Source organism: Crotalus tigris, unplaced genomic scaffold, assembly GCF_016545835.1.
Source record: "Crotalus tigris isolate CLP2741 ecotype Arizona unplaced genomic scaffold, ASM1654583v1 scf7180000024321.1087588, whole genome shotgun sequence".
NCBI lineage: Eukaryota > Metazoa > Chordata > Lepidosauria > Squamata > Viperidae > Crotalus > Crotalus tigris.
The window spans coordinates 338705-365372 of record NW_024100493.1 but is presented as its reverse complement, the minus strand read 5'-3'; the positions used below and the strand labels follow the sequence as shown (position 1 = coordinate 365372).

The 26668-nt window shown below is 43.4% G+C and overlaps 1 protein-coding gene and 1 long non-coding RNA gene across 6 annotated transcripts in view; one reads left to right on the top strand and one right to left on the bottom strand.

The window, feature by feature from the left end:
* The first annotated feature begins 1748 nt into the window (after nucleotides 1-1748).
* The window catches only part of RBM47 (RNA binding motif protein 47), a 69921-nt gene continuing 45001 nt past the window's right edge, over nucleotides 1749-26668 (top strand). The window contains exon 1 of one of the 5 annotated variants that reach the window (XM_039325261.1): nucleotides 1749-1869. The gene's annotated coding sequence lies outside the window, so the exon portion shown is untranslated. Of the gene's footprint in view, nucleotides 1870-2690; nucleotides 2777-3252; nucleotides 3315-3346; nucleotides 3606-26668 lie in introns of those variants that run through there. The other 4 variants (XM_039325262.1, XM_039325259.1, XM_039325258.1 and 1 more) reach the window with 4 other exon arrangements.
* Nucleotides 20490-26596, bottom strand: LOC120299924. The gene is made up of 2 exons (XR_005554502.1): nucleotides 25999-26596; nucleotides 20490-21721 (listed from the first exon to the last, which is right to left on the bottom strand). It is a non-coding gene; the product is annotated as an uncharacterized LOC120299924 (long non-coding RNA).

Here is a 26668-nt window from a genome sequence, read left to right as displayed (position 1 = left end):
AAATGATGAAAAAATATTTTCCCAACTGATCTTTTAAACCTCCGTCCTCAGTAGCAATAGTGATAGCCCTTAGACTTATATACCACTTCACAACGCTTTAAGCCCTCTCTAAGTGGTTTTACAGAGTCAGCATATTTGTCCCCAACAATCTGGGTCCTCATTTTACCGACCTCAGAAGGATGGGAGGCTGAGTCAACCTTGAGCGGGTCAGGATCGAACTTCGTGGCTGTGGGCAGAGTCAGCCTGCAATGTTGCATTCTAACCAATGCACCACCAAGGCTTCCTTCCTTCTCATTTTCCTTCCTTCCTTCCTTCCTTCCTTCCTTCCTTCCTTCCTTCCTTCCTTCCTTCCTTCCTTCCTTCCTTCTTTCCTTCCTTCTTTCCTTCCTTCCTTCCCAAAGCACCTGAAGGCAGGACAAGAAGCAACGGATGGAAACTAATCAAGGAGAGAAGCAACCTGGAACTAAGGAGGAATTTCCTGACTGTTAGTACAATTAACCAGCGGAACGACTTGCCACCAGAAGTTGTGGATGCTCCAACACGGGAAGTTTTTAAGAAGAGACTGGACAGCCATTGGTCTGAAATGGTATAGCATCTCCTGCCTGAGCAGGGGGTTGGACTAGATGACCTCCAAGGTCCCTTCCAACTCTGTTATTCTGTTATAATATCCTAACCCAGGAGTCTTCCAACTTGGCCCTTTTATGACTTGTGGACTTCAACTCCAAGAATTCCTCAGCCAGGCACGCTGAAGTCCACTAGGGCCAAGTCTGAAGACCCCTGTCTTAACCTAACCCAGTGGTTCTCAACCTGGGGGTCGGGACCCCATTTGGGGTCGAACGACCATTTCACGGGGGTCGCCAAACAAGGCTGTCCGCCATTTTTTTCCCCTTTTCTTTGGCCACACCCCTGGCACCTGGTGATGTATAAGTGGTTGGGGGTCACCACAACGTGGGGAACTGTATTATGGGGTCGCGGCATTAGAAAGGTTGAGAACCACTGACCTAACCTAACTTAAAATGTGAATGGCTTACTTAGGACAGAATGTTTTATGGGATCCCAGCGACTGATCTCAGTGGCCAAAAGATTGAGGACCTCTGCGGTAGAGTCCATTGGTCAAAAGAAAGATAGTGGTCAAAAGAAATATTAAAATATAAAAAAAAATATCCCAGTAGCCCTGGATAACTTACGGTTCCATTCATTCACAAAGCTTTGAGTACTTTTTACAAAAGACCAGGTGGCAATTGAAGTAGATCCTTTAAGTTTGGGTAAATCAAGCCAGCCATTCAAAGAAAGAAAGAAAGAAAGAAAGAAAGAAAGAAAGAAAGAAAGAAAGAAAGAAAGAAAGAAAGAAAGAAAGAAAGAAAGAAGAAAGAAAAAACTGTCTCGCTTTTCCATGGCATAACTACACAAGCAGGACTCACAATTTTCAAAACCAAAAATAAAAACAATTGGAAGCCGGATGCTTCTTCTTTAAGGGTCTGTGGTATGTCTGAGTCACAAGGGCTGAATAAGATTTCAGATCTTTGGCTTTGCTTGCTGGGTTGATCACATTAGCCTCAAAACAGGAAGGGGTAGGTAACGCCGAAAGGCTAAAGTGAGCTCCAAAAGTTTGTCAACCCTCTTCATTTTGTTGAGGTGGATTGAAAATAGCTTGACTTTTTTTTTAAATTTTGTTTTTAATTTTGCTTCCTTTTATTTTTCGTTTCCCCCCCCTTCCCTAAAAAAACCAGAAGTGCTATCCAATAGTTAATATGCCTGGCGATGCGGAAAAAGCCTTTTGCAAAAAAGTCATAGAAAAAATCCAGAAGCCAGCCGTCAGTCCAGACTGCGCTTAATTCTTCCCAAATCTGAAGTTGTGTTATGACCTAGGTGAGTCTTTTAGCCGTCCTTCATAATTTAGAAGTTTAAGATTGCCAACTTACTTTACCAAACCTAGGCTTGCAACTGGTTAATACTATTCAGTTACAACTCCGTGTCTGCTAATAAAGAAATAAGGGGTTTGGGGTTGATTCCTGAGTTAAAAACATGGACTTCTTACTAGCTTGCATTGCAAAACTGAGCACGTAAACTGGAAGCTTTGGAGAGGGGTTAAGGGAACTGTAATCAGTTTGAATTCATCGCTCCTTGTACGAGGCTGATATTGTCCATTTTGTCCCCACGGTTTCTGCTGCATTGTTTCTTTTATCTTGAAAGCTGCAGAGCAGCTTTGATATCCCACGCCCGGGAACCTCCTTCAAAATATCTTTAGAGAGGTAGTTAAATTGGAGACGAGGTCGCCTGGCTACAGAATATGTCTCTTTAATGCTGAATTTTACTCAAACCGCCCTACAAAGTCTGCCTCAAGTGCCCTGTTTTGCGCTGCCTTGGGATTAATTTCATTTTTTTAAAAAACCACCTGGAAACCTATCCAGGATTTAAAGGCAAACACGGGAAGTCCTTGTCTTTCAACAGTTCACTTAGTGACTGTTTGACGTTATGACAGGACTGAAAAAAAGTGACCATTTTTCACACTTGGGACGGTCGTTGGCAACTGATTCACACTTGTGACGGTCGCAGTGTCCCCAGGGTCCTGTGACCCCCTTAACAACCATGTTCCTAATTTAACAGCAGGGCGGGGCTCCCTTAACAAAATTCCTCCCTTAGCAACATACATTCTGGACTCAGTTGTGATTATAAGTTGAGGACTTTCGGATTCATGTCACTTTTAAACGCTGAGCGTGGTCTGCCCGGGAACCTGTTCAAAGGAGCGTCATAAATGCAAGTTACAGCTTAACAGGTAGATGTTTACACCTTGGGAAATGTGGATTTTTTTTCTCCTGTGCTTGCCTTTTACCGCTAAGAGTACAAAGGTGGTAGGAAACTGGCGCTTTGGGGAGGGGGCCCAGACTGAGAAATTCAGCTAAAATTCTTCCCCACTTGGACGCCAGAGTTTATTTCTCCATCCTGCAAAACTGAAAGCCGTGGATTTTGAATCCCCTTAAACACACACACACACACACACACACACACAAAACTGGACCCAATTCACGTTTTGGTTCGGACAGGAGAAAATGAGAGAGGTGGGGGCGGTTTCAGAGCAGGAGTCAAAAATTTCTCCTCCTTCCCTCTCTCTCTCTCTTCTCCAACTTTGCTTTTCTACCCCCCCTCTCTCCCCCCCCCAAAAGAGGGGGCCAAGGTGAAGGACCTTGCGGGAGAACAAAAGGCTCCCAAGGGAGGGGAGGGGAGGGGACAGGAGGGGAGGGAAAGGCTAACCTTTTCAGCAGCTCAGACTTACTGGAATCTGTTGTGAAGTCGGTCCCAAAAAATCTGGTTGGGTGAGTTTGAGAGCCTGGGAGTCAACCTGGCGGGTGGCTGGGAGGGAGACAGGAAAAGTGGGCAGAAACGGAGACCCCTGCCCCAGCCCTTAAAAGAAGACCCCCTGCAAGCTGGCAGAGTCGCCTCGCTGTCCCGCTTTAGACCCGGGTAGAATTTAGGGGTGAAGTTTCCGGATCTTGGAAAGGGGGCCAATGAAAAGAGCCCAGCTGGCTGGCCTAATTCTGCGCTTCCTTCCTTTTTCTTGCGCGAAAACTCCCAGGTGAGGATGCCCCGAGTGGCGCTGTGCACAGGTGGGCTCAGGAATCCTAACCCTTTCCCTTTGCGCCCCCTTTTTGGGTGGGTGTGTGGGGAGGAGGGGGGTGCCTTACCCAGCTGCCTTATTCCTGGTTTCAGACACCTGGAGGAAGATAAACTTTTCCTTTTAGGGCGGTTCTCCATCATCCAGGTCACGCTTGTCCCACAGGTGCTTTTTTTCTCTCCCCCCCTCCGCCCCCCAAAAAAGGCAACTGGACTTTTTTGGGTTGTTTTGGATTTTTCAGAAGCTTCTTGGAGGTGAAGCGAAATGTTTTTTTTTAAGGAAAAATACAAGAAAGTTCCAGTTGCCATTTGGAAAGGGGAAAAAAAAAGCACCTTTGGAATTTTTTTTTCCCCTTCTCTTTTTCTAAAGCTGGTTATCTTGAATCCTGCATCAACAATCTCCTTGTGTATGTGTGTGTGTGTGTGCATATCTATCTATCTATCTATCTTTGGTTATTCAGGCGTTCTCCCGCGTAAAATTGGAAGTGTCTTGGTGACGTTTCGACGAAGTCCCATTCGTCATCTTCAGGCTGGTGTTTTCGGCTTCGTGCTTCTAGGATGTATGTGTGTGTATATATATATATATATATATATATATATATATATATATATATATATATATATATATATATATATATACATATATATACTGCAAGAGTTGTGTGTTTGGCTTGATTGAAAGCAAATTCTGCTGCTTTTAATATCTTCGTGGCGCTGACTTGTTAGCTTCCACCCTTGGCAAGACTGTGCTCTTAAAATCGGTGGACGGTAAAATCCGTGCGGACGCCGAGAAATGTCTTAATCTTAAGGAGGACTATTCCTCAGATGGAATAACAGGAATCATAAAGTTGGAAGGGACCTTGGAGGTCATCTAGCACAATCCCCTGCTCAGGCAGGAAACCCATGTAATGAAACCAGGTAATGAAATGTCTTTCTTTTTTTCTTTTTTTTTTAAATTTTTCCCAGAACATGCTTTTTATTCTTTTATATTTTTTTACATTCGTCAAACCCTATAAAGGGAAACCACGAATTGACCAGGCATTTCTTATTTAGAATTTATATTTTTATTATTGTAAAATATTATTATTATAAATTATTATGATGATGATGGTTAATCTTCAATTCGATTCACAGTCTGGGACTGGTAAAAACCTAACCTGTTCAAGTCTTAAGCAAGGACCTAAGAGAGCTGTTAAGGTAACGTCTGAGTACATAGGCAGGTCCGAGTAAGGGCTCCTATTACTATCTACCTCCAGAAGCGGTGAATGCTCCAACACTGGAAGTTTTTAAGAAGAGACTGGACAGCCATTTGTCCGAAATGGTATGGGGTTTCCTGCCTGAGTAGGGGGTTGGACTAGATGACCTCCAAGCTCTCTTCCAACTTTATTATTATTATTATCATTATTGTTGTTGTTATTGCTATTGGTACAGGCATTGATCTCTACCTGTCAATTTGCAAATCAAAATATTTCGTTATTTTTTCTAGCTGTTTTTCTTCAATTTGTGCATCACCTGGTATTGCAATATCAGTGAACCAAACTTTTTTTCTTTTCCACAATAGTGATGTTGTTGTTGTTGTTGTTGTTACTATTATTAATCATTGCACAGTCAGACTGGTTTTGGCATTTTTGTCTACCTATCAAGTCCTTACCAAGGACCTGGGATAGGCAGAGTTGGATGTTTGATGGATTGTTGTTGGTTGTTTATATTATTATTGTTGTTGTTGTTGTTGTTATTATTATTATTATTAACCAGAGACTTATTTTTCCTGCCAAATTGGAACTGGCGGTAGCTCCATCTTCTCCATTTATTTATTCCTCTGTGTGTATTCATGTGTATTAAACAGCTGTCCACTTTTAAAACAGAAAATGAAAATGTATCTTTTGTTTTTCTGTGCGAAGCCTTGGGCAAGTTTTGGATTGCTTGATTTGTTTTTAAATGGGGAGCTTTCCTCAGTAGCTTTGCACAGACCGCTTTGGCCTGAAGTGGTTTGAGTTAGGGTGTTTAGTAGGAACCTTGTATAAAATTGCTATCGCAATACTCTTAGGAGGGGGAAGGGGAGGCAGTGTGATCCTTAATTATTTGGATAGGCGGTGAGTAGAAATGTGGTTTTTGCTCCTTTCTATTAGGATCAGACTCTCGCTGAACTAAACAATCTGCTTCTGTCATCTTCTGCTTTAAAATTAAAATATTTACCGGAGAAGCTGAACAGAATTGTAAGAATTGAAGAATGTGTCTCCTCCAATCTCTGCTCTTCATTCTGCCCATTGAGGGCATCCAGCCGATCTTAACTCTGAAAAGTTTTGAGTTGTGACTTTTCCTCCTGCAGTTTCCACCTGTGTGTTTAAAAACAAAGTCCCCCCCCCCAACTAGGAGCATTTTATATTTTTTAGGAGGAACTAAAAATAGTGTCCCTCTTGCAAGGAATATTGAACTTAATTTCCCACCCCCACCCCCCTGGGTCTTGATCACGGTCCTTAGCTCAGAGTTAGGGGCTGCAGGTGTGGGATCACAACGGTGTGTGTTCATTTGGGTGTGTGTTCATTTGGGCGAGAGCCGAAGGCTGGGGAAACAAACACAATGGATGCTTTGAAGGAGGAAATTAGAATAAGAGAAGAAATTGCCCGGTGGGTTTTTTTACTCCACGGAACCGGTCCCTGGTGCCCAAAAGGTTAATAATAATAATAATAATAATAATAATAATAATAATAATAATAATAATAATAATATAAAGTTGGAAGGGACCTTGGAGGTCATCTAGTCCAACCCCCTGCTCAGGCAGGAAACCCTATACCATTTCGGACAAATGGCTATCCAGTCTTAAAAACTCCCAGTGCTGGAGCATTCACTGCTTCTGGAGGTAGGTTGTTCCACTGGTTAATTGTTCTCACGGTTTCTCCTTAGTTCTAGGTTGCTTCTCTCCTTGGTTAGTTTCCACCCGTTGCTTCTTGTCCTGCCTTCAGGCGCTTTGGAGAATAGCTTGACTCCCTCTTCTTTGGGGCAGCCCCTGAGATACTGGAAGACTGCTATCATGTCCCCCCTCATCCTTCTCTTCATTAAACTAGACATACCCAATTCCAGCAGCTGTTCCTTGTAAGTTTTAGCCTCCAGTCCCCTGATCATCCTTGTTGCTCTTCTCTGCCCTCTTTCCAGAATCTCAACATCTTTTTTACATGGTGGTGACCAAAACTGGATGCTGTATTCCAAGTGTGGCCTTACCAAGGCATTGTAAAGTGGTATTAACACTTCACGTGACCTTGATTCTATTCCTGTGTTAATGCAGCCCAGCACTGTGTTGGTTTTTTTGGCAGCTGCAGCACACGGCTGGCTCCTATTTAAGTGATTGTCCACTAGGACTCCGAGATCCCTCTCACAGTTGCTACTATTGAGCAAGGTACCCCCTATACTATACCTGTTCATTTGGTTTTTATTGCCTAAATGTAGAACCTTACTTTGGGGACCTCTGGGCTAAAAGACCCCCAAGGTCTTTGGGGACCTCTGGGCTAAAAGACCCCCAATTGTCAAGGTTGAGAAACACTGGCCTAACTCCCCTGAGCTAAGAAAAGATAAGATGAGATAAAAACTATCTCGAATCTACTCTTTTCCAGTTGCCAGTAGTTGAAACTACCCAGATCTTATTCATAGCATAGCCAAGGTGGCTTAAATGTCCATGGAGATTCTCAGTCATACAAGTCAGGCAAGGAGTATAAATCCTGCCATTCCTCCACCCTCCAGTCAGAGCTGAAGAAGCTTCTGGAATGAGAAGCGAAACGTCTTCAAAGGAAAAACAAGAAAGTCCAGTTGCCTCGTGATAAAGCATCTTTGGGGCAAAGCTGGGTTAAGAAAATCAGTTTGGTGTAGGAGTGAAGGGATCAGTTTGAAAACAGGGAGACTGGGAGTTGTAGTTCTGCCTTAGGCACCCAGCCATCCGGGTGATTTGGGGCCAGTCACTTTCTTCCAGCCCTAGGAGAGAGGCAATGGCGAAACTTTTCTGAAAAACGTGGCCGAGAAAAATGGAGGGATTTTTGTGCAAGGAGCCTTCAAGAATCAAATACGACTGAACGAGGGGAGTGGGTTAAGTTGCCAAATGGGCACCCTAGTTCCACCTTGTACAGGTAGTCCTCGCCGTTACGACCAGGACTGAGCCCAAAATTTCTGTCGCTGAGTGAAACATTTGTCATTAAGTGAATCCCTGCACATGTTAAGTTAGTAACCCGGTTCTTAAATTAATCTGGCTTCCTTGTTGACTTTGCTTGTCAGTAGCAAAGAGGGATCACATGACTCTGGGACACCACAACCGTCGTAAGTGTGAGTCAGTTGCCAAGCGTCCGAATTTTGATCACATGACCACGGGGATGCCGTAACCGTCGTAAGAGTGACAAATGGTCATAAGTCCCTTGTTTCAGCGCCGTTGTAACTTGGAACGATCACTAAACGAACTGTCGCAGGTAAAAGACTTACCTGTGCAAACTTAACATTCTTATCCGAGATTATAAAGTAGAAAAACATCGAAGCCACAGCTTGATTGCGGGGATTCTCTGTGTGAACGCAAATGTCTGTTCAGTTCCGGTGACTTAACTCTGAAATATTGTAATTCGTAGATTTTGGCCATCCTCCCTTAATTTTCAATCTTCCAATCAGGTCTGACGATGCTTGGTGTTTTTTCAACATCCTTGAAATCCATGAGTGAAAGATGGATTAGCCGGATGGATTAAATCAGTGGTTCTCAACCTGTGGGTCGGGACCCCATTTGGGGTCGAACGATCATTTCACGGGGGGTCGCCAAACAACCCAGTCCGCCATTTTTTTCCCCTTTTCCTTAACTGTGCTACTCCCTTTTATTCTATTGGCTTTTGAAAGCCAATGGAATAGACTCTCTTGAATAGAGTCTAATTCTATTGGCTTTCAAAAGCCAATAGGAATTGTCCAGGCTGTCTCTGCCCTGCTGAGCCCGCCAAAAATCCCATTCTGCAAACGGTGCGGCACCAGTTGAGTAGTCCTCGACTTACGACCGGTTGAGTAGTCCTCGACTTACAACTGGTTGGGGGGTCGCGGCATTAAAAAGGTTGAGAACCACTGGATTAAATGGATGTTTGCAGAGGCATAACCAGTATTTGGGTTTCCGGGGATTCTTCATCAGCTAAATGATTTTCATATCCAGTAAATCTTGTTAGTTTTTTTAAATTATGTATTTAAATGTTGGTCCCCCAAAATGATGCTGATTTTGGCTTAGCAGGATACATCAGTCTGACCAGCGGGGTTGAATCTTCCTGAGGTGTCTCTGTATTAAACTGAGGTCTGATTTTTGTGCTCTTAAAAAGACATTGCTTTATCAAATTGCAAGGAGTCCAGAGTCTGTCTGTCATTCAATTTCTAGCTTTGGCACCCCTGCAGAAATATATTTTGACTGATGGAGCAATTCATTCCAGAAAGGCTGTTTGGAAACGCAACAATTTCTCAACTTCCCTCCCATAGTTAATGTTAATCAATGCTCTGTTTTAAAAATACAGAAGTTGTATTCCATTCCTACATACAGTAGGCTTCATTTCCTTCCGAAGCTTAGCTGGTTTAAAATAAGTTTCATTCTTGCAGCTTTTACAGATCCCAATCTTGTGGAAAACGAAAGGACTCTTACAAATTCCAGAGGGTTTTAGCAGAGAGATTTATTGCGCAGGTTCAGAAGCAATAGCAACCAGCAATTCTGAACCCCCGAGGGCGGGTTCAGACTTCAGTTTTATACTTTCCTTTTTCTCAGGAACAAAGGAATATACATTGAAATACACATTGTAATACATTAGGTTCGTTTCTCACGGGTATACAATGGAGAGTTTGCTACATACATTGAATCCAAATGCAATGCACATTAGGTTAGTCACATACTACTAACACAGCACTATTCCAGTAATTATGCAGACACATCATTATTCTAGTGATTGTTCATCATTCCACATTACCAAGCAAACAATTTCACCCAATTGGCTCTTAATACATTAAATATTCAATGTTTCTCAAACTTTAAGACCCGTGGACTTCAACTCGCAGAATTCTGGGATGCTGGCTAGGGGATTCTGGGAGTTGAAGTCCACAGGTCTTCAAGTTTGAGAAACATAGCACTAATTTAGTATAAAACCTCTGATCTTTGCACTTGCTTGCAGAACTGGGATTTTGGGCAGTGAATACACTCCAAATAGTAAAATAATTTTTTTTTAATTGACTGTGTTTGTATAAACAGTTGGTAAGCCCAGATTGTGGAATTAGCACACTGAGGGAATTATCAGTCACGGCTTGCAATTCCCTATGGCTGTGTTCACATGTCACATCAAGGTCAAAATCAAACAAATCATAGTCTGACAAGTGAGAGGTGGAACCAATTCGGGAAGTCTAGCTTGACTTGGCTGATGCCTTTGCGAGAAGATTCTCAACTAAAAACCAATTTTAAGATTGCAGCCGTGAATAAGAAGAGGAGGGGATGCAGAACTGAATTCGGAAGAAATTGGGAAAAGTTCAGAAGAAAATAAAACAACTTAGCTGAGAGGTCATGCAGGATTCCACAGAATTGAAGTTATTTCTATGAACAGGAAGCGCACAATAGGTTAAAAAAAAAAGATGATTAACCGCATGAAAAAGGCATGATAGTCACGGCCTTCTCTTGATCATTTTTGCTGCTTTGCATTTTGCAACCTCAAAATTCTTTGCTTGCTTCATTAATATCGTGACTTTGGATTCTGAGCTCACCCTGGAGAGGAGGGAAAAAAAAAAAAGCTTTGTAATCCGACTGCGTCTTATATTTGCTGTTATTTATCTTAGAATTTAACTTTATATGAAGAAGCAAAACTATGGCAAACTTTTAGCGGCTTTCCGGTTATGTAAATATATATATATATATATATATATATATATATATATATATATATGTGTGTGTGTGTGTGTGTGTGTGTGTGTGTGTGTGTGTGTGTGTGTGTGTGTTTTCTGAGGTTTTTGCGGGTGTTTGTATATAGGTCTTTGGTTATTCGGGTTTTCTCCCACGTAAAATTGGAAGTGTCTTGGCAATGTTTCGACGAAGTCCCATTCGTCATCTTCAGGCTGGTGTTTTCAGCTTCGTGCTTCGAGGAGCAATGTGTGGTCTTAGCTCTTCGAAGCACGAAGCTGAAAACACCAGCCTGAAGATGACGAATGGGACTTCGTCAAAACGTCGCCAAGACACTTCCAATTTTACGTGGGAGAAAACCCGAATAACCAAAGACCTACATACAAACACCCGTGAAAACCTCAGAAAATATATATATATATCACGTTAGATATTGGCACCCTAAAATGGGTGGCAGCATTGTGCTTCTCTGGCACAGAAAACAAATGAAGTGGAGTTTTTTTTTTTATACGACACACAATTCCAGACTGCATTAAACTGGTCGGTTCAAGCAGTCCTCTTTAAAATGGAGCCTGGCGTACAGGTTGGATTCTGCAGTGTTCATATGTTTATTTGCCTTTAAAAAAATAATTGCAAACAAAAGCCCTGGCTGAGGTGATCTTCCTTAATCTCTTTCTGCCTCTGTTCCTTTTCTTGGTACGTCCTATATTTGATCAATGCGGTGTCATTCATACGTCTCCAAAATGTCTTTTTTCTGTTTCTCAGTCTTCACTTGAGGCAAGAACTGATTGAGTTTGACGGATTGCAGAAAAACAAAGCAGAACTGGTCTTTTGGACTAAATGGAGAGGAGGCCACCAGGAAGTTCTAGATCTGCAGGCTAGATCTGAAAGTTGAGTTTCATCCTCAGAGAGGCGGTGAGCGTTTTGGTATTGAGGCAGGAAAGCTGTCTGTCGCCAGGAATTCAGGTTGATTTGAAAGAGTTTTATTTTTTGCTCTAGCCTGTCCTCAGGATCTCTTGGTGGTCTTCCATCCATTTTTTTGTTTTTGTTTTTAAACAAAATTGTCTAGGTGCTGCCATTGTTGGGATTCCATACATCTTAAGCGTGGTTCAAATGTATTGCTAAATTGCGGATGGAAATGCCAGCTTGATTTTTATGAGTGTTTGGTTATATTTAATGCCTAAAACAAACCTTGGGACAGGTGGCGTGATACATTGGACCGGAGAGTGGTTTCATGTGCTTTCAAGTCTACATTTAATGTTTCACGATTTGTTTCAGCTTTGTGCATATTTTGATTTTCCTTTATGCAACCGTTGAACCATGGATCTTTCATCTGATGTGAATATTTAATAGTCACTGCGCTGCCTGTATAGAATCTGGCTAAATATTATCCAGGATATGAGATCATGCACTTTGTCCTCACGTAACCGTGATTTCTGCTGGGAATGTATATGTATTTGTTGAGTAAACAGTACACAGTATAATCTAAAGCAGTATTTCTCAACCTTAGCACCTTTAAGAGGTGGGGACTTCAGTTCCCAGAATTCTAGAATGCTGGAAGCCTAGCTGGCTGAGGAATTCTGGGAGTTGAAGTCCCCATCTCATAAAGTTGCTAAGGTTGAGAATAGATAAGAAGAGACTGGACAGCCATTTCTCCAAAATGGTATAGGGTTTCCTGCCTGAGCAGGGGGTTGGACTAGATGACCTCCAAGGTCCCTTCCAACTTTACTACTATTATTATTATTATTATGGATCATCGCACAGTCAGCCAGATGTTCAGACTGTATTTGGCATTTTGTCTACCTATCGAGTCCTTACCCAGGACCTGGGATAGGCAGATGTGGATGTTTGATGGTATTACAGGTATCGTTGCAGGATGGAAGCAGTTCCTAGTAAGGCCGCCTTTTGCAATTGACTAATAGCGAATTTGTCAATGCCAATGGTGTTCAAGAGGTGCTCCAGTTGTTTTGGGATGGCACCCAAGGAGCCTATTACAATCCCAAAACAACTGGAGCACCACTTGAACATAATTGGCATTGACAAATTCGCTATTAGTCAATTGCAAAATAATAATAATAATAATTATTATTATTATTATTATTATTATTATTATTATTATTGATCATCGCACAGTCAGCCAGATGTTCAGGCTGGATTTGGCATTTTGTCTACCTATCGAGTCCTTACCCAGGACCTGGGATAGGCAGATGTGGATATTTGATGGTATTACAGATATCGTCGCAGGATGGAAGCAGTTCCTAATAAGGCTGCCTTTTGCAATTGACTAATAGCGAATTTGTCAATGCCAATTGTGTTCAAGTGGTGCTCCAGTTGTTTTGGGATTGCACCTAAGGAGCCTATTGCTATTGGTACTACCCTTGCTTGCTTTTGCCACAGTCTTTCTATTTCTTCTTCTTATTATTATTATTATAGCATGAATTGATTTATTATTTTTTTATGCCGTCCATCTCCCTTGCAAGATGACTCTGGGCAACTATTAATTAATGCTCTTTATTTATTCGAAGAACTGTCGTTCTGTTCTTCCCGCAGGAAAAAATCCCCAAAGATTTTTTACAACAATCATCCCAGTCCTAGGCCTATTTCTGAATGAAACCAGAATTGTAGGACCTGCTTTAAAAAGGCGAGCACGGGCCGCATCCATAGCTGGAAAAAGCTAACCCTAAAATGGCTTTTTTTTTTTTAACGCCGAAGTTTCTCGCCAGCTTTGTGTTTCAGGCTTTGGCAAAAGCAAAATCTGCTCAATTGCTTTCATTACTCTCTTCCAGTAATCTTGTGCCTGCAAGGAAAAAAGGGGAAATAAAAGAAAAAGCTCCTTGTGGGTGGGTTTTTTTTTTCTTTTCCATTTTATGAATTGTATCTACTTCGAATTAAGAGTCTGGTATGACTGTTTAAGAAATCAATGACCTTTTTGTCCGTTTCGAGCTGAAGGAGTTAAATAAATTTTTTAAAAAAATATTCTAATCTCTTTATCCGTGTCACACAGAGCTGTTATGCGGTAATACACCCAAGAATTTCTGAAGGCAAACACAAGGACAGGGGGATACTTTTTTCTCCTTGGTTTAAAAGGTGAATAATAAAAAAAAAAGGGGGGGTTGTGCTGAATATCGGAGCAATCATGCTGTGTATGTTGGGCTTTCTGGTTTAAACAGAAAAGGATGTTAGCTTATTGGAAACATTGACTTGCCTATGGCACCGCCAGGTTTCTGAAGATAAAAAACATGAGATGCTTTAAGCCAGTGGTTCTCAACCTTTTTAATGCCACGACCCCCAACCGGTCGTAAATCAAGGACTACTCAACTGGTCGTAAGTCGAGGACTACTCAACTGGTGCAGCACCATTTGCAGAATGGGACTTTTGGCGGGCTCAACAGGGCAGAGACAGCCTGGACAATTCCTATTGGTTTTTGAAAGCCAATAGAATTAGACTCTATTCAAGAGGTCTATTCTATTGGCTTTCAAAAGCCAATAGAATAAAAGGGAGTAGCACAGCTAAGGAAAAGGGGGGAAAAATGGCGGACTGCATTGTTTGGCGACCCCCGTGCAAAAGACGGCTGGAGCTGCAGGGCTATCAGGGCTCAGCAGAAGTGCCAGGATCAGTGCTGCTTTCCAGCTAATCGGCGCTTCTTCGGGGCTGTCAAGGCTCAGCGGAAGCGCCAGGATCAGCGCCAGGCTCCAGCTGGAGCTCGGCACTGATCCTGGTGCTTCTGCTGAGCCCTGAAGAAGCACCAATCAGCTAGTTGGGTCATGGAATGCCTGCAAGAAAATAACTAAGTTCAGAGAACACCAAGGATCCCTCAGGCTTCAGTTTGTGTGCTTTAAACTTCTGCCTACGCACAACTCCTATCCACGACTTTATATACACGCAGAAAAACCCCCTGCCAATATGTGAAATGTGCTTAATTAAAATTCCCTTGTGGATTGAGTGGATATTCTGCTTGAACGGACCCCCCCCCCGTTTCCCCACCCTCACCCCTCATATAGTGTTCAACTTTGAGCTACTGTTTAGTTAGTTGGAGATCTGGATATTTCGTGGCCTGTCAACGTGCATTGCAACATCCCTCTTCAGCTCTTGCTCCTTCGCTCTTAAGCTCGAAATATTTTACAGATCCATTTGATTTCAAAATAGGTTGCGGGTTGCCATTGTAAAACTGGAGATTTTTAAAGCAGTTATCCAGAGCATGGGTGGGGGCGGACTGCAGAGAGAAGGAAGTGTAGCCAGACACAACTCAGAACTCTTTTCACACTCGCTTGGAATTGCCTTGTAGTTTGATTTCAGTTTGGGCTTTATTTTTATTTTTATTTTTGAGATGTTTAGAAGAGACTATCTGAGTTTTTAAACGGTCACCATGCACAGGCTGGCGTTTGCAACGTTCTAGAGTCCAAAAGACAGAACTGGCTGTGTTCCTGAAGTGGGTAAGAAAAGACACCCCCCCCCCAAAAAATAATAATATCAGTTTTGTAAGGCTGAACTGCTATGGGATGCCTTAGAACCAGTGTTTCTCAACCTTGACCATTTTAAGGCATTTGGACTTCAATTTCCAGAATTCCACAGCCAGCGTTGCTGGCTGTGGAATTCTGGGAATTGAAGTCCACATGCCTCAAAATGGTCAAGGTTGAGAAACACTTTAGACTTTTGAACCGTAATTTTTGAATATGACTGTGTAGCTTAATTTTACGCAGGGATCTGCCTGGTTTAATTCCAAGCTTAGGCGTGCAGGAAAATCTTGCGGTGTTCTCATGTTCTTGAGATGAAAGCTGGGCCATCCCCTTCTTATGGGGACATAGCCTACCCAAAGAATCTAGCTGTAGGACATCTTGGTTTGTATGCATCCTGGTTTAAATGGGTGCCTCGGTGAAAGAGAAACACTTTGATTCAAAGTGAAACGGAGGCGTGCGATTATTTATACTAATTTCCACATCTCTTTAGAGAGGAAAAAAAAAAAAGCTTCTGCAGAGTTCCACTTATAATTGATGACTAAGAATTCTCCAATGTCTCAGGCTATTATTTTGAGCAATGAGGAAATAGATGATTTGGCTTCTTCTTTTTTTCTTTCATTCTCCCCACCCCCACCCCCCAGTCTTAAGGCCTTTTATTCTTTGTACAACAGATCTGGCCTGTTTTCCAAGTTCTCTCTTTGTTGTAAGGAGGTGTGATGGAAAAAACTGGATTTCACCTGAGCAAAACCAGAGACCCACACAGTCCCTAGCAAAATACCTTTTTTTGGAACCAGAATGACCTCCTCACCTCCAGTCAAGTTTGTGTCTGAAGGATTGACGTCTATGGGGAGGTCATGCTGGGATGAACCAGCTTCAGAAATTTGCTTTATGCATCCAGATTCCAGATAGGTTGGACTACATTTCCCAAGACCTCCAAACAACTTTTCTAGAGAAGGCCAAGTTGAAGGAGACTGCTGGAAAAACTGAGAGAGGATGGAAATTTGGATTCGACAAACACTTAGGAGACTCCTAGCCCAAGTCTTCTTGAAGCCTCCGTGTAGCTGATTGGGCAAATACTTTGGAGATTCCTGAAGAAAACTCCACTTGGAGGCTCCATGTACCGGTAGCTCCATGCTTGAGGACCTTCTCTGTACACACATCCAGAAGACACAGCATCCTTTAATGCATGGACATGCATGTTCAGTTGACCTGCAAGAGCCCTGACAGAACCGTCTTGGCAGAGTGATACCTTGTTGTTGCTTTCAATGTCTTCCAGGATTTAAGAAGTTCCTGGTGCTTGACAGAGGCAAATCCGTGGGCTGCTTCAGTGGAAAGAGATACATCCAGAGACAGTATTTAAAAACGGGCATCTTTGAGATATATGCACAGGATGCCCCAACAGGACAGCCAGCTTAGCTGAGTGGAGAGTCTTCTGATCCAGTTCTTTCTAGTGGAAAAGAAATAGGTGATGGAAAAAGAAAAATAGATAAATAGAAGAATCTGAATAGAAGCTGTCATGAAAATATACGATTGCCCGAGTACGTGGTTGATCGCAATCTGTCCTGCAAAATATCACTCACAGCTTTACAATTTGCTGAGTGTTGAAATGCCTCTCAATCATCCCGTTCCTCTCCAAAGGAAGGAAGTTGGCTAGAGAAATTAGAGCAGGGGTCCCCAACCCCCCGGTAGCAGGCCAAGGCATGCCAGCAACCAGTCCGCACAAACAAGCAAAGCCCCATCTGCGGGATGCAGGCAGCACACAAAACCATGTTCCCTTCGGTCCACGGAAAAACCTCCCTCCACGGAACCGGTCCCTGGTGCCCAAAAGGTTGGGGACCTCTAAATTAGAGCATCGTTAGCAACTACTTTGCTAACCAACCTGCTCCTACAGTATTATTCAGCAGCAAAGTTTGATTGTGTGGGTCAAATTATTTTTTGTCTCTCTACTAAAATCATTCTAAATAAATTAGATCCAGCGCCAGTGGTCTTCCACAAGGGTGCCCAAAATTTATGTTACCAAGCGAGGGAGCTGTTAAGGGAATGTCGCCCTGTTTTACGACCTTCGTTTTCCTAGAAAAAAAGAACGGCAGGTCACTTGTCTTAAAAAATACTCATTTTAAAATTGGAAGGAGAAGCTGTGGAGCTTCTTGGTGGCCACCATTCCATCTGGTGACGTGTCCTGCGAAGACGGTCAGGCCCCAAAGCTGATGGACTGGAATTGTAGAAAGCACTAAAGGCGGAAACCAGATTTTTCCTGATAAGACAAGCAGATATTTTGTTTTTTAAAGGCAGGGGACTGGCCGTTAGGAGACGCTGGACAGTCTCTTTCTGTCTCTTTCTTCAGTCCTTGGTTGGGGGGGCTCCTTCACCGTCTCCTCAGGAAGGAGAGTTCTGGAACAGTCCATAACACTCATGCGTTTTTCTAGGCATTGGGATTAATTCAGATGTTTTAGATAAGGAAGATTTTTTTTTTTTGATGTTGTTCTTTCTTCAGAGGTTTTGTTGTAGACGGATTCTGGTTTTGGTGGTTGAAGAACATTTTGGAGGGTGCCTGTTAGGACATCACTGACAGTTTATCTGTCTGTCTATCATCACTATCCTATCCTTCCTATCTATCTATCTATCTATCTATCTATCTATCTATCTATCTATCTATTATTATTATTATTATTATTATTATTATTATTATTATTATTATCTAATCTATCCATCTATTATCATCTATCATCACATGAACTATTTAGATGTTTTGACAACTATTTTATGATAATCTATGTTTCAAACATAGGAGTTAAGTGAGTCCACTTACAGGCAATCCTTGATTTACAATAGTGACTGTTCGAAGTTGCAACGGCATTGAAGAAATGGACTTATGATCTTTTTTTGCACTTATGACCCTTGCAGCATTCCATGGTCACATGATCAAAATTCAGACGCTCGGCAACTGACAAGTACTTATGACAGTTGCAGTGTCCCCGGGTCACGTGATTCCCTTTTGCAACCTTCAGACAAGCAAAGTCAATGGGGGAGCCCAATTCGGTTAACAACTGTGTTACTAACTAAATAAATATAGTGACTCACTTAATAACTGTGGTAAGAAAGGTTATAAAATGGGGCAAAATTCACTTAACAAATGTCGCACTTAGAGACAGAAATTATGGTCGTATTTATGGATTTTAGCTGATAGATTAATTGTTCCATCAGGAAATTTCTCCTTAGTTTCAGGTTGCTTCTCTCCTTGGTTAGTTTCCATCCGTTGCTTCTCGTCCTGCCTTCAGGCACTTTGGAGAACAGTTTGACTCCCTCTTCTTTGGGGCAGCCCCTGAGATAGTGGAACGCTGCTATCCTGTCCCCCCTTATCCTTCTCTTCGTTAAACTGGACACCCCCAATTCCAGCCACCATTCCTTGTATGTTTTAGCCTCCAGTCGCCTGATCATCTTTGTTGCTCTTCTCTGCCCTCTTTCCAGAATCTCCACATCTTTTTTTACAACAGAAATGTTTGGCAAAGTTTGAACTTTCCAGAAAGAAAGAAAGAAAGAGAGAGAGAGAGAGAGAGAGAGAGAGAGGAAGGAAGGAAGGAAGGAAGGAAGGAAGGAAGGAAGGAAGGAAGGAAGGAAGGAAGGAAGGAAGGGAGAGAAAGAAAGAAAGAAAGAAAGAAAGAAAGAAAGAAAGAAAGAAAGAAAGAAAGAAAGAAAGAGAGAAAGAAAGAAAGAAAGCTTCTCTACTTTTCTAGCCTTGATCCTTTTTAAATAGTTGACTTAACGCTCTTGGCTTTTGCTCTTCACATGACCTTAACGTGGCCTGATGGCGCAATACTAAAGCATAGGTAGAAACAGGTTTGGTGGCTCTGGAGAGAAGTGGTGAAACACTCTTCTGCAAATTCCTGAGTTTCAGGGTACGTAATTTTCTACCTGCCCCAGAGATGAAAAATCAGCGTTGAGAGAGAGAGCTCTTGAATGTCTACATTAAAAACAGATCCTTTATCTCAAAGAGGTTGTATAAACAGTGGTTTCTGGAAGAGAACGTGCAATTAACTAAGGTAACCTTCGCCAATCTGGGATCCCTAGCAGTTTTGAGGGCCAAATTCTCAGAAATTTGTCCGGTGTGGCTAAACCCTATATAGCAGGGGTCCCCAACTCCTGGTCCGTGCACCAGTACCAGGTCACGGCATGCCAGCAACCGGTCCGCACAAACAAGCAAAGCTCCATCTGCGGGATGCAGGCAGTACAGAAAACCACGCACCTTCCGATCCGTGGAAAAACCTCTCTCCACAGAAGTGGTCCCTGGTGCCCAAAAGGTTGAGGACCTCTGCTATACAGAATTAAAACCACAATGACAACAGAACTGAGGGCAAAAAAAAAAAAAAAAAAAGCCACCACTTTTAGTGACCAAAGAAACTTGAAAGTTGGTGATGTTTTTCTGCTCAGGGATTTGGCTGACCCAACCAGATCTGAGGCTGGTCATTAGACAGGAGATATCTTGGGTTGAAATCAGGGAAGCCTCTGTTATCTTTAGAAACCCTTGGTCATCAAAGTAACAGCATGAAGCAGAAGATGAAAGTGAGTTTGGAGAAGTCCAGGGTTGGACAAGCTTCAGTGGAGATTAAAAAAACGGACTCTCGTGGCCTCAGGGTAGAGACAGAAAGTCCACAGATGGAGTTGACCTGACTTGACCTCGGCAGGATTTGCAAAGTTGTCAGTCCTGTTTTCAATAGCAAGCAAACATCTTCCTACACTGGGAGGTGCAGAGATCCCCTCTGTGGCTTTGAAGAGGTGCAGTTGAAGGGCCATTGCTATGAAGGTCCACCTACACTTGAAGGTGCAAAGTCCCTCCCACGGGTCGAAGGACCACTGCCATGAAGATCTAACTAGGCTTGGAGGTGCAGAGGTCCTCACCATGGCTTTGAAGAGGTGCAGTTGAAGAGCCACTGCTATGAAAGTCTACCTACACTTGAAGGTGCAAAGTCCCTCCCATGCGTCGAAGGACCACTACCATGAAGATCTAACTAGACTTGGAGGTGCAGAGGTCCTCACCATGGCTTTGAAGAGGTGCAGTTGAAGGGCCACTGCCATGAAGGTCTACCTACACTTGAAGGTACAAAGTTCCTCACCATGGCTTTGAAGCGGTGCAGTTGAAGGACCACTGCCATGAAGAACTGATTAAACTTGAAGGTGCAAAGTTCCTCACCATGGGTTGAAGGACCACTGCTATGAAGGTCTACCTACACTTGAAGATGCAAAGCTCCTCACCATGGCTTTGAAGAAGTGCAGTTGAAGGACCATTGCCATGAAGATCTAACTAGACTTGGAGGTGTAGAGGTCCCCACCATGGCTTTGAAGAGATGCAGTTGAAGGACCACTGCTGCGAAGGTCTACCTACACTTGAAGGTGCAGAGGTCTTCACCATGGGTTCGAAGAGGTGCAGTTGAAGGACCACTGCCATGAATTTGGACATGACTACTTTGGGGGACAAATGGGTACCTCATGACTCTTTTTCAAAGGGGGGGCAGGAGTGACTTCCTTTAACATTTTTGTCAGCAAGAAAAGAATAATGTGAGGTGTGAGTTCTATCTTGCTACTTCACTGGCCCATTTTTCTTACTGCAGAGTGCTTTATTCCATGAGAGAAACACAATACCCTTCTCCTTAAAGATCTATGGAATATTTGGGGCTGAATCTCTCTTTTTTAGAAGCTTGGCCATTTCATACGATTTATTAGGACAATCATAGAAATACAGGGAGTTTATTTTATGTATTAATTGAATTTATGTGGTTTCCTTTTTTTTTTTTAACACAGAGTGATTCTGGCCGCACGCCATTCAATTAAAAAAAAATAATAACTCTAAAACAATTATCACCTAAAAACCATTGTAAGTAATTATGTAAACAAAAAAACATTAAAGGCTATAAAGGCAGAGCTAAACAAGGAAAGAAAAGAAATGAGGGATGTTCATAATAACAGAGCCACCTCACTATATACTTATTAAATTTATAAGGACACCCATCTCGGGGAAAGTGACTCTGGGAAGTGTAAAATAATACAATAAAACAATCAATATTAATCGTTATCTAAATAGGTTGCTTCTTATCAGGATCTCAAGGGTGTGCAGCGATATGTTCCTTTAGCCATGCTGGCCATCTTATCAAGAAAGTCCAAGGATTTTGAATCTGGTACCTTCTGTCTATCGCGAAAATGTTTATTACCAAACTAGGGCTCCACCCTTCGTTGTGAAAACTTCGTTCAGCGTTGCGTTTGTTCATTTCTGCCTACAGTTTTTAGACCACCTGACTCCCAGCAACGGTGGACAGCATACAATTAAAAATTACAAAAGGAAACAAGAGAGTTAGGGTCCTCGGTGCTTTCTGAGCCTGGCTGTTTCCTTGCAGACGTTTCATTACCCAACTAGGTTACATCATCAATGCTAGGAGAAGGGAGTGGGGTTTGCTGTCTTTTTATATGCCAGTGGCTCGCCCTGTCAGGGTTGGTGAGAATGGCGGTGGGGCTGCTGCTGACTTTTAGCTTGTTTGTCTGAATCGGTGGTTCCTTGGCTGGGGTATTGTTTACTTCTTGATTGTTGGTTTAGTGTTAACCTTGATTGTTCATCTCTGCTTACCTGGGCGTTGATTGCTGATCAGGAGATGTTGTGGTCTTTTTGCTTGTCTAATCAAGGGACCACCGAGAACACTCTCACTGCACGGACAGGACAAGCCACTGTATATAAACGGAGAGCAATCCCCTCTCTTCTCTAGCACTGATGGTGTTACCTAGTTTGGTAATGAAATGTCTGCAAGAAAACAAGCAAGCTCAGAGAGCACCAAGGACACGACAGTCCTCCTCCTCCTCCTCCTCCTCCTCCTCCTCCTCCTCCATGAATGAATGAATAGAATTAATTAATTAATTAATTAATTAATTAATTAATGGATGCCATGAATTGTTCAACAGGTACATACAGGCATCTTTTGAATTCCCTCAACAAAACACTTCTGATTTTGATTGATCGTAAAAAAAAAAAAAAAAGATTAGGACTGGGTGAGGACCACATAGGAGACCACCAGAAGCATCCCCAAGCATTCCTTTCCCTAGAGCAGTGGTTCTCAACCTTTTTAATGCCGCGACCGCCAACTGGTCATAAGTCGAGGACTACTCAACCGGTCGTAAGTCGAGGACTAATCAACTGGTGCAGCACCGTTTGCAGAATGGGACTTTTGGCAGGCTCAGCAGGGCAGAGACAGCCTGGACCATTCCTATTGGCTTTTGAAAGCCAATAGAATTAGACTCTATTCAAGAGAGTCTATTCTATTGGCTTTCAAAAGCCAGTGGAATAAAAGCGAGTAGCACAGCTAAGGAAAAGGGGGAAAAATGGCGGACTGCGTTGTTTGGCAACCCCCATGAAATGGTCGTTCGACCCCAAATGGGGTCCCGACCCACAGGTTGAGAACCACTGGCATAAACAAACAAAGCTCCATCCCTCGGATGCAGGCAGCACACAAAACCACATACCCTCCAGTCCGTGGAAAAACTTCTCTCCACGCAACCGGTCCCTGGTGCACAAAAGGTTGGGGACCTCTACTCTATTCTACTGCGATGGGAAGTCGGAAGTCAGTCTCTCTTTTTTTTCTTCCCCATTCCCCCCCCCCGTCCCTCACTTTCTTCTCCCTTTTTCCTCCCCACTATGTCTTGCTATTTGCTTTGTAGTTGGTATCTGACTTCACAACTGAATAAAATGTTATTAAAAAAAAAAAAATTCGAGGGCTATCTGTAGGAAAAATGCAGAACCGCATTAGAATGAGAGCTGTCTATGCAAATGCAAAGCCTCCCCATCTTCCCAGCCGTAGTCCGCCCTTAGTTGATTTAAATGATTTAAAAAAACAAAAACAAATATTCCTTCAGAATTTGCATGAATTTGCTGTTAGGACAGCCCACGGGAGTGGACTGTTTGCATGATCGTTCCCTATTTTCATTTCTGTGCCTGGGTCCTTTCCTTCCCTCTCCGCCCATGTAGCTTGGGAGTATCTTGCTTGTAGAGTTTTTAATCTCCTCCTATTTGCAACCTCTGCTAGTCCCCTCCACCACCCATAAGGAAGTGTTTGTAAATCTGCAAAAAAAAAAAAGTCTCCCCGCTGCAGAGCCAGGTACGCTGTGAGTGTGGAGATTATCTTTTTCATTGATGTCAGCAGTGCAACCAAAAGCAGGGAAAGGCCACAGTACACACTCCAGCGTTGCGGTGTCATGTTTGGCTTCAGTTCCTGGTTGAAGGACGCATTGGTAGTTTGAAGGCCGGGTCCATGAACGCTCTTTCCTTTCTCCCACTTTCTGTATTAATCTGGGATTTTTTTAAGATGGCTTACAACGGTTTTTTGGGCGCCTGCTAGCCCAAAGTTTGCTACAAGCGCGAAAAGATCATTGCCGTGCTCACAGCTCACATCCCTGTAGCGACCTTTGGGATAGCAGGTGCCACACCACGTCACACCGTGAGCCAGCAATGTGCAGCAGCCGCCCAAAAAAGCCAACACAATCTTGGGTTGTATAAACAGAGGCATAGAATCAAGATCACGCAAGGTATTAGTACCGCTTTATCAAACCCTAGTAAGGCCACACCTGGAATGCTGCAGCCAATTTTGGTCACCGTATCACAAAAAAAGATGTTGAGAGTTTGGGAAAAGTTCAGAGAAGAGCAGCTAAGATGATCCAAGGCCTGGAGAGTAAAACATACAAAGAACGGCTATGGGTCTTGGATTTGGCCAGTCTAAAGAAAAGAAGAAATAGGGGAGACATGATAGCAGTCTTCCAGTATATGAGGGGCTGCCACAAAGAAGAGGGAGTCAAGCTATTCTCCAAAGCAGCAGAGGGCAGGACGAGAAATAATGGATGGAAACTGATCAAGGAGAGAAGCAACCTGGAATTAAGGAGAAACTTCTTAACAGTGAGGAGACTCAACCAATGGAACAGTTTTGCCTCCAGAAATGGTGGGAACTCCATCACTGGAGATTTTCAAGAAGAGACTGGACAGTCACTTGTCTGAGATGGTATAGGTTCTCCTGCTTGAGCAGGGGGCTGGACTAGAAGACCTCTAAGGTCCCTTCCAGCTCTATTCTATTCTTTCTACCCCTATCCTTACTAAACAGCCGAATTGCAGTCCTAGGTGGCATCAACAGAGGGATGGTTTCCAGATCATGTGAAGTGATAGTACCGCTTTATGCTGTGGTGGTAAGACTTGGAATACTGCCTCAAATTCTGGTCACCATGATTACAAAAAAAAAAAAAAAGACTTTGAGATGCTAGAAAGAGTTCAGAGAAGAGCAACAAGGATGATTAGGGGACTGGAGGATAAAACACACGTCGAGCTGAAGAAGCTTCTGGGATGAGAAGTGAAACGTCTTCAAAAAAGAACAAGGACGTCCGGGTGACTGGTGAAAAAGCACCTTTGGGATAACTATAACCTGGATGATGGAGAATCTCTGTAAGACATGCATTGAACAGTTGCAGAAATTATGTCTATCTAGTCCAGTGGTTCTCAACCTGTGAGTCGGGACCCCATTTGGGGTCGAACAGCCATTTCACGGGGGTTGCCAAACAACGCAGTCTGCCATTTTTTCCCCCCTTTTCCTTAGCTGTGCTCCTCCCTTTTATTCTATTGGCTTTTGAAAGCCAACAGAATAGACTCTCTTGAATTGAGTCTAATTCTATTGGCTTTCAAAAGCCAATAGGAATTGTCCAGGCTGTCTCTGCCCTGCTGAGCCCGCCAAAAGTCCCATTCTGCAAACAGTACTGCGCCAGTTGAGTAGTCCTCGACTTACAACCGGTTGAGTAGTCCTCGACTTACAACCGGTTGGGGGTCACGGTGTTAAAAAGGCTGAGAACCACTGTTCTAGTCCAACGGAGAGAAGGTCTACGGGTGACAGGATAGCAGTCTTGAGGAGCTAGTCCGAGACAAGAGGGAGAGTCAACTTGTCTTCCAAAGCACCCGTGGTCAGGACAAGAAGGAAGACATGTAAGAAAGACCCAACCTAGAACCCAGAATTTCCTGATAGTGAGAACAACTAATCAGTGGAACGAGTTGCTTCCAGAAGTTGTGGGTGCTCCATCAAGGAGAGACTGGACAGCTATTTGTCCGAAACGGTATAGGATCACCTTCCATGGGAAAGAGGTTGGACTAGAACAAGGCTTTTCAACCTTTTCACCCATTGTACCACTTTTAGGATATGGCAACATCCGAGGACCACCAGTCACCTAGCAAGGTGTCAAAAACTTGATCAAAAAAAAAAGAAAGAAAAAAGTGATCAAGTACAGGTAGTCCTCGACTTACAACAGTTTGCTTAGTGACTGTTCGAAGTTACAATGGCACTGAAAAAAGGGCCCCCCAAGCCACAGCCGAGCAAGACACCTGCCTGCCCGCCCGGCGGTGCTTGTCCTCGTGTCTGAGGTTTTCACTGTTGTGAGCATTTCTGTTGAGGATTGGCAGCGGGGGTGGGGTGGGGGGTGTTTGGTTTTTATTCCCCCCCATCTGCTGGGTGGTTGCAGCAGATTTTGGTCACTTCACATGACCCTGGGACACTGTGACCGTCATAAATATGAATCAGTTGCCAAGCATCGGAATGTAAATCACAAGACCCTGAAGATGCTGCAACAGTCCAGCTGATCGGCACTTCTTCTGGGCTCAGCAGAAGCATCAGGATCAGTGCTGAGCTCCAGCTGGAGCCTGGCGCTGATCCTGGCGCTTCCGCTGAGCCCTGACAGCCCTGCAGCTCCAGCCATCTCTCGCTCAGGCTTGTGTGGTGCTGCCATCGGTTCAGCTCATTCCCCTCTCCTGCTACCACTTGTCTAGGATGGTCGCGTACCACCTGCCAGGTGCCAATGTACCACAGGTGGTACCCGTACCACTGGTTGAAAAGCCCTGGACTAGAAGACTTCCAAGATTCCCTTCCGACCCTACTATTCTATATTCTATGTAGGAGATTGCCTTGGACCGTCTGTGGACGGTGTCAAGGATGACATCCCAAACTCAAATATTCAGTAGGATAGAGGACTCTCCACCCTTGCCCTTCTTAATAACAAAATTACCTTTTGGCTATTTGTGTCACGATGATAATAGCTTCGGAATGCAGGGGGAGTCCATATTTTGCTTGGGAATAGTTTTGTGGCTTAGATACGGCAACAATCTCACAAGGGGAGGGGGACAGGAAGGAGCTGTGCAGATCGTGAAGGAAAGGAGTGAGATACTTGGAACAAGCTCAAGCCACGTCCCCATCTCCTTGCGTCAGACTACAACTTCCATCCGCTCTGTCAGCCGCAGGAGGAGGAGTATGGATGTCGTAGTCCAACACTCGGGGAGGGGCCCACGTTGAGACTGTGACACTGTAGTTTGTGAGTTTCAACTACGACGTCCGACTTTGATCAGATGACCTTCTGCCCTACTTCAGTAGCTTCCGGGGAGACTGGGCTACCTAATCCAAGTCCCGGCTGGGGATTATGGGAGTTAAACCCAACACGTTTGGGGAAGATCAGTTTGGGGAAGGTTGATTTTTGGGCCTGCCCACAAGGACCTTGTCATTTCAGATCCTTTTTTTTTTTGGGATAGTGGCGTTGCTGGTTTCTGTTCTCTTTGTGTAATTTTTAACCAGAATGGAATGCAGAAAGTCCGGTTTGAAAAGTGGTAGAGTTTTAACTTGGGGGTAGACGTGAAAAACTGGCAGTGAAGGAAGACAAACTGCCTTACGGGAAAACGTGTGTG